The sequence below is a fragment of the Prionailurus bengalensis genome, chromosome C2, assembly GCF_016509475.1.
Source record: "Prionailurus bengalensis isolate Pbe53 chromosome C2, Fcat_Pben_1.1_paternal_pri, whole genome shotgun sequence".
Taxonomy (NCBI): domain Eukaryota; kingdom Metazoa; phylum Chordata; class Mammalia; order Carnivora; family Felidae; genus Prionailurus; species Prionailurus bengalensis.
This window is the reverse complement of record NC_057350.1, coordinates 66,402,525-66,417,988: the sequence shown is the minus strand read 5'-3', so window position 1 is coordinate 66,417,988 and position 15,464 is coordinate 66,402,525.

The following is a 15,464-nucleotide window of genomic DNA, read 5'->3' as shown; positions in this document are numbered from 1 at the left end:
CTCCTCCATGAGCCTTTTGCTGCACACTTCAACCACTGCACCTTCCCTCTGCAACAGTTATGATCCAACGCCTGTCTAGCACATACTTACCCACTGTCTGGCTCCGGAATGCAGCTCCTCTTGTGGGCATTCTCTGTCTGTCTCCTGAAATCACAAGCTCCCTGGAGATAACAGCCACTCTTTGAACTTCTTTTTGCTCTGACAAGGATGAACATGGAATGGACATAAAAGGTGCTTGAATATTGAATGGAGAGGGAGAGAGTGAAGGGAATGAGGAAGGATAAATTCTTATTCAACAAATATATATTACACATCTATCATGAAGCAGGTGGAAAAATAGTAAGCAACACAAGATAAAATAATTTCGCAGATAGAGGTAAGTGTAATAAAAAGTAAACCAGAGTAAAGAGATGGAGAATGAATAAATGAATTGAATTTATCAAATGTCTAGTAAACTCAAATTCTACAAATATTTAATTTATATCCATCCAGGGTTTTCCCCACCAGGTCATACAACAGTGGAAAGGGGCCACTGAGTGTTTGTACCATTTTGCCCGGGCTGGCTGTCATAACATAGTACTAGAGACTGAGTGACTTAAACAACAGAACTTTTTTGTCTCACAATCTGCATGTCCAAACTCAAGACGTCAGCAGGATTGATTCCTTCTACGGGTCATGAAGGATCTGTTTCAAGCCTCTCTTCCGAGTGTGCATCCTAATGACCTTTATAACTTAATTCCCTCTGTAAAAAAAACCCATCTCCAAATAAAGTCACACTGAGGTACTGGGAGTTAGGGCTTGAACATATGAGGAACACAATTCAGCTCATAACAGTGTCCAAAACAGTTTTCACCTTTCTGTCGGGATGCACATACCATTCAGGTTTACCACTTAAAGATTATTTTACTCAATTGTAACCTCCTGGAGTTCAGGAACTCTGTTGTTCATACCTATTTCTCAAGTCACTAGGGCCACACCTGGCACATAGAAGGTAATTCACAAATGTTAGACTGAATTCACTTTTGTTCAAGAAAACTCAGGGTAAAGAGTAAAGTCATTTAACCCAGGAAATCAAAATCGCTGATGGCCTGCAGCAATTCCTGAAACTCTCTGAGTCAAAGGAAATTATGTTTCCATGACACAGAATCTGTTTCTGGATTTCTTAATTAGGGGTATTTGCAGGATGAGAGGAGACTTGTTTCTGAATAGTCGTTGCTTTCCTCCTCTCAAATCAATGGCCTCTGCTTCTGACATCAGAATTATCTCTACAGCAAATACATGAATCACAGAGAGGTCTGGCTCTCAGTGGGGGAATGAACATCAGGAAAGAGGGAATGTATCTTAAGATAGAGACTCCTTACCAGAATTTACAGAAGAAAAGGAGGGCCCACAGCTCAGCATCTCAGTAACAAATGCAATTGAAACAGCAAAATAGCTTTAACCAAAGTTATTTTAACCAATGCCCACCTTGGGCATATGCTGCTACTTCCCTTTTACCTGTTCAGTAAAGGTTTCCAAAGCCCCATACCAACTGAGCCCTTGCTGTCTCTCCCTGAACTAACTGTGAAAAGCTCAACATCCAACAACCCAGAAAGAAGACATGGTGAGTGTCAAAGGTTTGAGATACTAGCAGCATCCTGCCTCCCAGTCATTGACTCACTGAGGCCTGTTGTGTCATTGTTACCCACAGATCAGATAGGTAGTTCAATCTGTCCATCACACATTCTCTGAATGCAGGCATTCCATACCTGAAGATATGCTTCCCATGTCTTCTTCCATCACTAAAAGGGTTGAATGAAGGTTTCAGCAAGGCTTTATCAGAGTGGACAGCATTCTTTTTTTTTTTTTTTTTTTTTTTTTTTTCAACGTTTATTCATTTCTGCGACAGAGAGAGACAGAGCATGAACGGGGGAGGGGCAGAGAGAGAGGGAGACACAGAATCGGAAACAGGCTCCAGGCTCTGAGCCATCAGCCCAGAGCCCGACGCGGGGCTCGAACTCCCGGACCGCAAGATCGTGACCTGGCTGAAGTCGGACGCCCAACCGACTGCGCCACCCAGGCGCCCCCAGAGTGGACAGCATTCTTAAGCAATGCTTAAGCATTTGAGAATGCTGAAGCATTCTTATTCAGCAAATAAAGAAGGAGAAATCAGATGGTTAAGCAGGAAAGCGTTCCCATGCTTTCTCTTCTATCAACTGGCAGCCTGCATCAGGTATCCAGTCCTCCAGGTTGGACACCAACCAAAACCCTAAGAAAGATTTCTGGAAGATGATCCACAAAGCTAAGACCGGTCAACCAGAATTCCAAATACTGAAGAAAGAAGAGAATCTTTTCCTCACACTGCTATGAAGAGGCTGCAGACGAGTCACAGTGCAGCTGAAAATAGTTAAAAATCATTAAATTATGGGCTGTCAGCAGTACCTCTGAGGGAAAGACACAGATGGCCAAGACCGAATCCTTGAACTACAACTTCCCAAGGGAGCTCTGGGGAGAGGACTCTTGCAGCAAATGCACACAGCTTATGATTACAGGACTTTCAGCCTTCACTCCAGGGAGTTGGAATAGACCTTGTAAAAGCTGGGAGGAATTTGTCTTCCACTCTAGCCAAAGGCTTCCATTAGTGTTTCTCAAATGAAGAAAATATTTTCAGAGAATTGCAAGGTCTCTCTGCGATTAATTTGCCTTTTTATTTTAACGATAATCTAAAAATAATTCTTAGCTTGTTCTGAATTATCTGGATGTCTGCTTTAGAATGCTTCGTGAACTTTCAGTACCTAAGGTTGTGCTTTGTGAATGTTTTCACAAGTGAAACTTAAGTGGCGTCAAGGCCTGCTGTATAAGTGAGGATTTTGAAATGATTTGAATGTAAAAAAGTAGCGGGAAAACATGGGGCACCTGGGTGGCTCAGTTTGTTGGGCGTCTGACTCGGCTCAGGTCATGATCTCACAGCTTGTGAGTTTGAACCCCACATGGAGTTCTGTGTTGACAGCTCGGAGCCTGAAGCCTGCTTCAGATTCTGTGTCTCCCTCTGTCTCTACCCTTACCCGCTCGCGCTCTGTTTCTCTCTCTCTGTCTCAAAAATAAACATTAAAAAAAATTTTTTTTTAAGTAATGGGAGAACAAATCATCACATGGAAAATGGTAAATGTGGAAGACTGTATTGTCCCCAAATGGGCTCAGCAATATTCCTAGTCCTACATGCTTCTTCGGAACCTTGGCACTATCTCATCAAGAGGTAGAGTCTGTATTTCCTCCCTTTCAACCTCAGTGGGCTTTTGTGACTGCTACAACAAACAGAATGTGGCAGAAGTGATGCTGCATGACTTCCCAGGCTAACTTATAAAAAAAGATAGAACTTCCTTCTGGCTCTTTCTATCTGAACACTTGCCCTTGGAACATAGCGCTATATTGTGAGGAAGCGCAGGACCCATGAGGAGACCATATCTAGGTACTAGGTATTCTGACTGGAAAATCCAGACAAGGTCCTCATGAGGAGCCAGCATCAATTGCCAGACATGTCAGTGAGCAAGCTTTGAGATCAAGGGTTGGCAGGTTTTGAACTGGCCAAATATGACCTATTGTCTGTTTTTATAAATAGTTTTATTGGAACACTGCCATGCCCACTTATTTGTCTATGACTTCTTTTGTGCTACAGTGAAGAGTTCAGTAGTTACAACAAACCATATAGTCCACAAGGGTGAAAATAATTTACTATCTGTTTTTTTACAGAAAAAACTTACCAGCCTCTGCATTAGATGATTCTAGCTCCCCGTCTTCAAGCCACTTCAGGTAAGTCCTGGTGGAGCAGAGCCAAGCCATCCCTACCAAGCTCTGCCCAAATCAAATTTGTGAGCAAAGTAAGTATTGTTTCAAGCCACAAATTTGGGGATGACTTATTTCATAGCCATAGAAAACTGGAGCAGTTTTATAAGCATGCTATATTCAAGAGGACCTGCCCAAAGTAGCTAATTCTACTGCTTGGAGCTTAACTTTGTGTTTACCAACTTGCAGCAGTTCATTAGCAGCAAGAAGTAGATAATTGCAATAAAGGATTTTTCCATTCCCAGCTCTAATAAGAATTAGATGCCCCCTATAATTCAGATTTTAATAACATCACAATGCTAATCTTACCTCCAAGAAAAGATAATTTTATATTATTATTCAGTAACACTGTTAAAATTGGTCTTCAAGAATTGCTTGCTGGTATCTTATGGTTAAGTGTGTGGTCTGCTTAGCTTGCACTATCAAACCAAGCTTTGATGTTTCTAGTGACATTTTCTATAACACACTTATGCAAACAGTTATTCTCTGCATTAAAACAATTGAAGTCAAAATGCAGACAAAAATTAAAGAGCCAGAATCAAAACTCTTTCAATTATTAACCAGTTTGGGGGGTTTGTTTTAGTGAAACATCGTCTCTCACATTAAATTTAATCATGTAGGGTTTTGTGGGTTTTCTGGCTTTAGTTTGAGAATTTGGTTTTCTACTTACCTAAGCTACAAACAGAGCTGTAAGCATAGGATTCATACCTACTTTTACATGGGTGTATGTGTGCATGTGCATGCACCATCAGAATAGGTGGTAGAGTAAATTTGCAATATGTAAATTTTTCTCTTTACAAGAATCCAGTACAGGGATGCCTGGGTGGCTTAGCCAGTTGAGCATCTGACTCTTGATTTAGGCTTAGGTCATGATCCCAGGGTCATGTGATGGAGCCCTGTGTTGAGGCTCCACATTGAGTGTGGAGTCTATTTATGATTCTCTGTATTCATCTCCCTCTTTCCCTCTTCCCCACTCATGCTTGCTTGATCTATCTCTTAAAAAAATAAAATAAAATAAAATAGGCATATACAGACACAAAAGGACGAATACTGTATGATTCTACTGACATGAGGTACCTAGAATAGTCAAATTCAGAGACAGAAAGTAGAATAGTGCTGCTAGGGGTTGAAGGTAAAAGGAAATGGGGAGTTATTATTTGATGGATATGGAATTTCAGTATAAGATGATAAGAAAATTCTGGAAATGGATGGTGGTGATGGTTGCACAACAATAGGAATGCACTTACTCTCACTGAATGTTACACTTAAAAATCGTTAAGATGGTAGATTTTATGTTATTTATATTTTACCAAATTAAAAAAAAGAAAGGCCGGTAACCTTATCCAAATCCCAATCCAAGCTAAAGCAGCAGAGGGTCTCCCTAGGATATTTCCCTCTCAGGCCTAGATGCTTACGTGAATAGAGCCCTTTTGTAGAGGGGCACCAAAGAATTAATGCCCAGGGGAAGAGCATCTCTCAGTCAAACTCAGAGCAGCACTCGAAGAGCCTGAGCCACTCAGCCCCAGACTTTTGGTAAGGGGCTCCTTACAGCCCCTGAAGGAAGTAATTCCCAAGAGAAGGAGGAAGTAATTCCCAAGAGAAGCCCAGGCATTCTGAAAGAAGGCCATCCACCTGCAGGCATGCAAAAGCTTTATTCTTAACATATCCTCATTGTGGTTTTGTCCCACAGCAGATGACAACTCATCCCCTAGAAGAGGGGATCTTTGAGCAACACTGGAGACTGAGGCACCCTTCCAAGGGAGGTGACGAGGCCCAGCAAAGGAAATGGGGTGATTAGAAGGCATATTTGAGAATAGGCACAGAAACGAAATGACTGGCACCTAATAGATGCCTGACTTTGTGCTTTACGTTTTTTTTTTTATAAACTTGTGCTTTACATTTTTTTTTACAAAATTTTACAAACTTTTTAAATGTTTGTTTATTTTTGAGAGAGAGCGTGTGCAAAGGAGGGGCAGAGAGAGGGGGAGCCAGAGGCTCTGAAGCAGGATCTGTGCTGACAGCAGACAGCCTGATGTGGGGCTCAAGCTCACAAACTGTGTACATTCTTTATCTCCTTTAAAAATCTCCACAATAACATTTTATAGAAAAGGAAAGTGAGGCCAGAGCTAACTTGCCTAAATTGTCACACAGCTTATAAGAAACCAGGATGAGAACAGGGTCTGTCTGATTACAAAATTCCAGTTCCTGCCCCTTCTTCCTCCTAGTGGTGTCCACCGTGGACTTGTTCTGATCCTCCCTCTCATCTGCTCTCTGATGGCTCTGCCTCGCTACACATCAGCCTCCTCTACTGAAAACACCTCTTCACAGCTTTAAAGGAGCTCTTGGGCTCTCTCTGAGTAAAGTAAGGATCCCTGGAAAAATGGAGTCCAGCGGAAAAACTGGCACCAGAAGAAAGCCATGCCAGACCCCCTCATAGTGTCAGAGAGCCACCCACATCATTCAAGGGGAACTGACATGAGATTTCTTTCTTGAGAGCATTTAATTTAACATGCTGGTGCACCTAGGAACAAAGCCCTTCTAGAAGAAAGTGAGGCATGCTACACATTCTCTATAGCCAAACAGCACCACAGCCCTTTTCTAGCCACACTGTTTGAAAATAGCTCTAAAAATAATATCATGAGCAGTTTCTATTTGCTCCTTCCAGGAGAAAGTAAACAAGTAAACTCAAAGGCAGCTGCTGCCTGGCCACCTCTTCCTGTATTTGTTTCTTCTCTCGCGGGAACAACCGGCTCCCCGAGCACCACCCCTGCTCTTCCTGCTCTCCATGGTTCCTCCATCAATTCCTATCCTCTAAGAAATTAGACACAGGAGCAGCATTAGTCACTGACATTTTCTGAGTAATTCTTTACACTTCAGTATGAATTAATTTTGTATGTAATACTGTCCATTTGACATTTTCTTAGTTGGGGAAATGTTCTCCAGGAAGCAAACTAAGGGGCCAGGATCTGGAAGGGGGCAGAGGAGGTTATACTAAATGGCTTGTAGAGGCCATGATAGTTGTGTACCTGAAGAGACTATACTGAAACTACAAACTCCTAGAAGAAAACATAGGCGGTAAGCTCCTTGATATCGGTCGTAGCAATGTTTTTGGGATCTGATTCCAAAGACAAGGGAAACAAAAACAAAAATAAGCAAATGGGGCTACATCAGACTAAAAAGCTGCACAGTGAAGGAAACCATCAACAAAACCAGAAAACAACCCTCTGAACAGAAAAAGATATTTTCAAATCATATATCTGATAAGGTTTTTATATCCAAAATATACAGAGAACTCATACAACTCAATAACATAACTAAAACCAAACCAAACCAAAACAAAACCCCAATAACCCAATTTTAAAAAGGACAGAGGATCTCAACAGACATTTTCCCAAAGAAAATATATAAATGGCTTATAAGCACATGAAAAGATGCTCAACGTCATTAATCATCAGGGAAATGCAAATCAGAACCAGAATGAGATATCACCTCACACCTGTCAGAATGGCTGGCATTAAAAAAAAACACACAATAACAAGTGTTGGCAAGGTTGTGGAGAAGAGGGAATCCTCGTGCACTGTCAGTGGGAATGTAAGCTGGTACAGCTACTATGGACAGCATGGAGTTTCCTCAGATTTTAAACATGCAGCTACTATATGATCCAGCAATCCCACTACTGGGTATCTATCTGAAGAAATTGAAAACACTAATTTAAAAAGATATATGCAACCCTATGTTCATTGCAGCATTATTTACAATAGCCACAATATGGAAACAACAAGCGTCCATCGATGGATGAATGGATAAAGAAGTGTTTATCCATTCATCCATTGATGGATGGATGAATATACATATTATTATATATACACGCACATACACACACACACACACACACACACACACACACACACTGGAATACCACTCAGCCATAAAAAAGAATGACATCTTACCATTTGCAACAACACGTATGGACCTTGAGGTTATTATGGTAAGTAAAACAAATCAGAGAAAGACAAATATTGCGTGATTTCACTTATATGTGGAATCTAAAAAAGCAAAACAAACAAAACAAAACCCAGACTCCTACATACATAGAACAGATTGGTAGTTGCCAGAGGGGAGAGGGGTTGGGGGGAGGCAAAACAGGTGAAGGAGATTGAGAAGTATATAAACTTCCAGTTATAAAATAAATCAGTCATGGGGATGCAATGCACAGCATAAGGAATATAGTCAATCATATTATATTAACTTTGTAAAGTGACAGATGGTAACTAAACTTGTGGTGACTATTTTGCGATGTATACGAAGGTCAATCACCATGTTGTACACCTGAAACTAATATTATATTGCATGTCAACTATACCTCAATAAATTTTTCCAAAAGTGCAGAAAAAGAAACTATTCATGTCTAAAAGGCAGCTCCACTTGTGGTTTTGGGCCACTAGATGGCAATTATGCCCCTTTGCACTGTTGCAGCTGACCCTGGGCAATAGGCCTGTCCCTTGAGCCCTTTGATGTCTTTTTGGTGCAAAGATCTTTGAGAAGCTCCTAAATACCTGCCTTTCATCACAGCAACAACTCTTTCTTATCCACCATTAACTTCACTAGGAATACGTGTTTTTTTGTTTTTTTTTAATTTTTTTTTAACGTTTATTTATTTTTGAGACAGAGAGAGACAGAGCATGAACGGGGGAGGGTCAGAGAGAGGGAGACACAGAATCCGAAACAGGCTCCAGGCTCTACCTGTCAGCACAGACCCCGACGAGGGGCTCGAACTCATGGACCGAGAGATCATGACCTGAGCCGAAGTCGGCCGCTTAACCGACTGAGCCACCCAGGCACCCCAGGAATATGAAACTCAGAGAAACATTAGAAGTGAAAAGGGAAAATCCTCATACCTCAGTAGGTGATCATCTGACCAAATATTTATCTAATATTAAGCAAGAGCCTTTGCTCCACTTTCAGTCACCTTTCTTGTGTCCTTTGGAAAATCTTGGCCCCTGGAACTCCTCTTTGGAGTTCCTCTTTCTTCCCAGCCTTTCCCTCAAGGGAGCCTGCCAGGATAATCTAGTTAAACTAGCCATGCCTCCCTCAGCTAGAAAAGTCCTGGCTGCCAGGTCACTCTTCCGTGGAGCCTTTCCTATGTCTCTTCCCAAACCTTAGCCCCAGCCTCTTGTACATATGTTCAAAACACATTTATTGTACAACTACTAAAGAGTTAATATATCATTCTGTTGTTATTTGCCCAGGTGTGTCTTCCTAACTAGATGGCAAGTGTATAGAGAGCAGGGATAAAGTTTTGTGTGTTTATTTCTGATGCCCACAGTGCCCAGCCTAGCAAGCCACCAACCACCACCTGGGCAGCAGGTAGAATAGGAAAGAACCCTGTTACCTTCTCTGAAAGTCTGAGCTGTCCAGAACTAACCATTATCCAGTCACTGAGCAATTTCACGTCATCTCTTCTGCCCTGTCCTAGGACCCGAAGAGCTGAATCACAGTTGCATTCACTAGGTGGGTGGGTGAGGAATGAGTGTGGTTAGGTGAGTATTTGAGGGACTATATGTGTAGTGGGGTACAAACACTGACATATACCTAGATTCCTCTTGGACACTAACCAGTTCCCTTATCTCTGCTTGCTCACAAAGAGATGTCATCTGTCTGGGATGAGATTACAAAGGCCAAGTGGATTAAGGCCATTTTCATTTGTCTTAAAGGCAACTTCCTTCCCACCTGCAAGAAACATCCACAGAAGGACGTAATTTGGAATTATGTCCTGAAATGTTTTCCATTTGATCTGCTTCCTTCAGAGTCATGCAACTAAAGTGTGGTCCTGGGACCAGGAGTACGAACTTACCTGGGAAATTGCTAGAAATGCAGAATTTCGGACCTCACCCAGATCTGCTGAATCAGAGTCTACATTTTTACAAAATCCCCAGGTGATTCACATGCACATTAAAATGTGAGAAGACTGATCTATAGCATAGCTTGAGGCCACAGTAATTCATAGGGCATGTGGTATCTTTGTAAACTCTGGAGTGCTCTGTCTAGTCCCAAAAAGTCAGGGTCACCGTGGGATCAGTCAAATTTTGCACGCTTTAAGTGTTTAACAGAAAGTCATTATTTGGCAGTGCTCAGGCATTAAACAACCCTGCCACTTCTTCACGGTATTGGGAGTTAAACATAAAACCTCAACTGATGGAAACCTGGGCCCCAAACCAGTATCTCTATCAGGCTGTCAGAAGATTCCCCAACATTATGTAGGTCATGATACCTGTGGTCACCTGGGGCACTATACAGACACGCTAAAGACAAAATGAAGGGTTTCTCATAGTCTCTGTACAGTCCAGGTGAGGTTTTCTTAGTAACTGCGTCAGGCAAGTTTGAGAATTAGCAAGCCGCTTGGAGTGGGAGTGAGGGAGTCATGTGATACTGGGCTTGCTTCATGTTCTTGAGGTCTGAAGACCTGACTAAATCATGGTAAACCCCAGAAATCCTCCACAGTGCAGTAAGCCCAGCAACAATGGCCTGGGGCTGACTCCAATCACACCCTGCCTTCTGTATTTGGAGCAGGACACGTTCCCAGGCCTTTCAAAGGTTAGATGAGTTATGGGTCAGAGTAGAGCATGTTCTCAGGGATGATAGGAATTGAATCCATCTGGGAAAATAGGCCATGCCATTCATGAAATTGTACATTGCCAGAGTTTGTACCAAAGCTTATGCCTGATAGTTGAACACCATAGGTCAAGACAGCAGGTGCCAGCCTGGGGCGTATGCAGCCAGTGTGTTCATAGCCAGTTTAATGTGGAGACATCTTCTGAGGGCCTACAGAGCATTGTGTGGGGTCCAGGATCTCCCAGTTAGCATCTGATAATAAAGCCAGAACTGGCACTCAGGCAATAGGCAGAAAACAAGCTATGCTAAGAAAGTTCCAAGAAACAGAACTAAGTAAGGCAAAAAAATGAAGCATACTTTCATAAACTTCAAAAAGATAACAAAGTAGAAATGGAAGAAAATGAGGTCAAAGGAGGAAAAAATGGGATGGGATTGGAACTGATAGACCTATTCTATCACAATTCAATCTTACCATGCATTGACCTCGGTCTCTAGAGAGCTTGGATCACTTAGTTTCTTCTTTTATCTTCTCCTTGGTGTGTAGGCAGTGACTCCTTGCCTCTCTTCTCCCTACTCAGGTCCTAACATAACCCTGTCTTCCTCTGTCTCCAACCACATTGACTTTTCCTTGCAGAATCTGAAGGGGGGCTAACAGTCCCTAGTGTGGAAGCTGTCATTGACCCATGAAGTGACCAGACCAATGTGAACAACATGCACATACACACACACACACACACACACACACACACACACGCACACAGACACACATATACATACTATACCTTAAAAAATTTATGGTAACAGTTTAATAATGTTCACAATTTTAATGTTTGTTTCTTAATTTTGTGGTAACAGTTTAATAATATTTGTTATTTAACTATTACCACAAAACTACCCATAACCCCTTTACCTAAATACAACTATTTTTATCTATCATTCTTGTGGACCTTAAAATGACAAACACATCTGAATATAACCCATGCTGTCCCAGGCCACACCTGTCTGAAATAAAATAGAGTCAGTAATGGTAAAAATGGCATTTCTTTGGCTCTGCTGTCACCTTCAATACTGGGAAATCTGACCACTCTTAAATTCCACAGAACTATTTCTGGGAGTCCCTAATTAAGGCAAGAGTGGAGATGGGATGATCTCTTGTATTTTCCCAAAGTTTTTTTCAGTTACAAAGTGATCTCTACCATCCCTCCACCCCTCTATGCTCTGAAAGCTTTCATGTCTCTACACCCAAACTGTAACTCATTCCCCAACATCTCCACCCCATAGGTAACTACTAGGCCCATTATAGATTTAGAGTCATTTTAAGGGTCTTCCCCCCCCCCCTTATCCCTGCATGAGGGTCTCAATGTCTTACAAGACTCTGGGTCTCCAACATGATCCATAAGTACTGGGCCAAAGGAACCCCTGAATGATGAGGTTCTGCACTTAAAATCATAGAAGGGGACACATTCTAGGGCAGACCGTTGGTTGTATGTAATCACCAGTGCTATAGAAGTAGCTCCCCATCCAGAAAGCCCATCAAGACTCAGGTGATGGAGGGTAGTGTTAATGTGGGAGAGAATCTTTAATTTGCTTCCTCTAATTAGTCATTTTAAAATTTACAATCTCCTTCTTTTTAAAAATTTTTTTCAATGTTTATTCGTTTTTGAGAGAGTGAGAGAGAGAGAGAGAGAGAACACAAGCCACGAGCAGAGGAAGGGCAGAGAGGGAGACACAGAATCCGAAGCAGGCTCCAGGCTCTAAGCTGTCAGCACAGAGCCCAACACGGAGCTGGAACCCACAAACTGTGAGATCATGACCTGAGCTGAAGTTGGATGCTCAGCCGACTGAGCCATCCGGGTACCCCATACAATCTCCTGCTTTAATGATTAGTGATAACAAATGATGACACCCCTCACAACCTGACATCTCCATTAAGAACTGGAAAGTTGGATAGCTTTTGCTATAGGAATTCAAGGGACTGACTCAACTGGGCTGTGAAAGCAGTCTTCACACAGAATATGAGTCTGGTTAGTAGAGATAAGTAAAACTGATATGGGTAAGAAGAGCTAGTGAAAGGTTTTTTTATGAGGAGAAGACAGTATAAATATAAGCACAGAGGCAAGAAAGTGCAAGGCTTGTTCAGTGACCCATTTGGTTTTAACTACAGGTTCATGTGGGGAAATAATGGTACATGCATCTGTAAGATAGATTTGGAGCTGCCACATTGAAGAGAAATCTTAATGCCAGCTCAGGAGTCTGGATTTCTTTTGAAGGCACAGAGGAATACTGAAATATTTTGTGCACATAAATAGCATGATGAAATTGACATTTTAAAGAAAAGTGTTCTCATGCCTGTATTCAGAAAATATAGGAGAGAAAATGTGAAGATTAAAGACAAATATACTTAATTGTACCTAAGTCTTTGGATTTCTTGAATCTTGCTCCAAATTGCTTGTTTAAATATAGTTATTGCTAATGCTAGTAAATGTATCATTGAGTACATATTATTCTTGACAATCTCAAAAATTCTATATTTGGTAACAAAAAACGTATAACTGAGTGAAGAAGCAGTCTTTGTTAATCCACTAACCATGCTTATAGGAGGCTCGGCTGCTTAAAACATCAGGCTATCTAATTTACCAGACTATTAGGCTATATCTAATTTACCTGTTGGTACATTAGAATAAATAGCTTCTAGTAACAAACTCATCAAAGGGATTGAAAAAAATGGCAGGTATTCTGAATTGCACTTTTGGCTAGAAAACCAGTAAATACATGATAAATGTGTTTCGAATATGAAAGGTACATAAATTCAAATGACTTCACACACTTTTTTTCCTCAGATGTGTCTAATATGTGTGCACTCATTTTTCCTATTTAAAAATTTGTGATCCTTCTTAAAGAACTTCTATTTAAAAATTTGTGATCTTTCTTAAAGAACTTCTATTTATATTAGGCTTTTATTTTGGTTTGGTTTGTTTTGATTTGGTTTGGTATGCACTGGGTTCTTGTGTTTTGCTTTATTACTTTTGTAAAAATATTACAAAGTCAAGGAAATTTTTAATTCTTATTTTGCCTTTCTATATTTGGAAAATTCCCTACCTATGAGTCTTGGCAGGAGCATAATTTGCCTTCCACCATAGAAGCTGGAAATCATGATTCTTACTTTCTGGCTCCTTTGTCCTTGGACATGGGAAAGTATCCTAAGCTTGGTCAAACAGATGTGAACTCCCTGCACTCTGAGGCAAGGGCTATTGTCAAAAAGAGTTGGATATCCATTTTGGAGACAGGTGAAACCAGAAGAGCCTCCAGGTCAGCAGCAGTGGTATCCAGCAGTGAAAACTGGACAGCACTGTGAGCTATGGTGGCCAGGGGTTAGTGGCAGTGGTGGCCAGGAGTTATGGCCTCAGCAGTTTCCTTACCTGAATGGTTCTAGGTGCAGTTTGGGGCTCCCTGGTAACTGCCTTCCTGCCAAACTTGGTTCTGCAGATTGCCAAGTCGTTTTGTAGTTCCAAATATCTTCTCAGTAAGTTCCTCCCAAATCAGCCTTGGTCAGCTTCAAGCTTGCAAGAACTTTGGCTGATATGACAAGTTCATTGTTTAAGTTAAAAAAGAAAATATAGACAAGGCAAAAGATAAAATCACTCATAATCTCTGTTATGATAACAATCTTTAACACTATGTTTCCATAGCCATTCAGAATTTGTTTTATAGATCTAGGTACATCAACACACACACACATACATACATACACACACACACACACGCACATAATTAGTTAGGGTGCTTTGGATGCAAGTAACAGAAAACTCAACTCGGATTGTTTATAACACAGCTGCTATTTTTGACATTCTGGCCTTTAACCTTACCTAGGCCTCAGAGACTGAAGAATACAGACTAACCTCCTAGCCATCTTTAATAATCCTGGCTTGCCTATTATTATTATTTTTTTAATGCTCATTTATTTGAGAGAGAGAAAGAGAGCACACACAGCGGGGGAGGGGCAGAGAGATAGGGGTGGGGAGAGAGAATCCCAAGCAGGCCCCACACTCAAGCCCAACACAGGGCTTGACCTCACAACTGTGAGATCATAACCTGAGCCAAAATCAAGAGTTGGACACTTAACTGACTGAGCCACCCAGGCGCCCCCTGGCTTGCTTATTATGAATCTACAAACATCAATTCACAGAGTCAGGGTGTCCTGGACTCCACTAACCACAGTGACCACCACTTGATTGAATGTGTACCAGCAGCTGTCTGCAAAGTCCCAGGCTTTGTGGACCAGCAGATGTCCACCCTCAGGAGGATGAACTCTGCCACGGCAAATACCTCTTGGACCATGTCCTCTTGTACTATGACACCCACATAGTACAAGAGGGAGTTCTCCTCCCTCTCTCTTCCTGCTGCGATCTAAGAGGTTCCGTTGGATCTTGATTCCCATGGCTTGTCCTTTCTTGGGCCTGACATCTTCTATGATTGTCTTAAATTCTGGCCCTGGACCACCTTTAATTCCACCCTTATTTTCACAGAATGTCTACCTTTAATTGTCCCATTGCCTTCCTTAGCCAGCTCCTGATTTGTGATTTGCTGTTTTGGGTCCCACTGCTGGATCCAGCTCAGGATCCGTGGTCCTGGAGCCTGGTGCCAAGAATTGGGTCAAGGTACCATTTTTCCTTGTGCCAATTAATACCATATAATTCTGACAAGACTGGAAAAGGAAAGTAGCAGAAGAAAATCATCCAAATCTGAGTAGTATATCGGTAGAGGCCATCTGGGAAAATTATGAGCCAATATTTCGTTTCTTCTTTGCAGTTGTCTACACTAAAATTTTATATTTTAAGTATAATAACTACAACCATATGTAATCCACTGACAGCCAAATAGGGTTTATTCATAATAGCATGATTTGTAAAATATATCTTAAACCCAACTGACCATTTTCCCCCTTTTACAGGGTGGCATGAATTCTTCCAATTGATAAAGGAAGGATAGAAAGAAAGATCCAAAGGTCAAAATGTCTATCAGTTATTGCA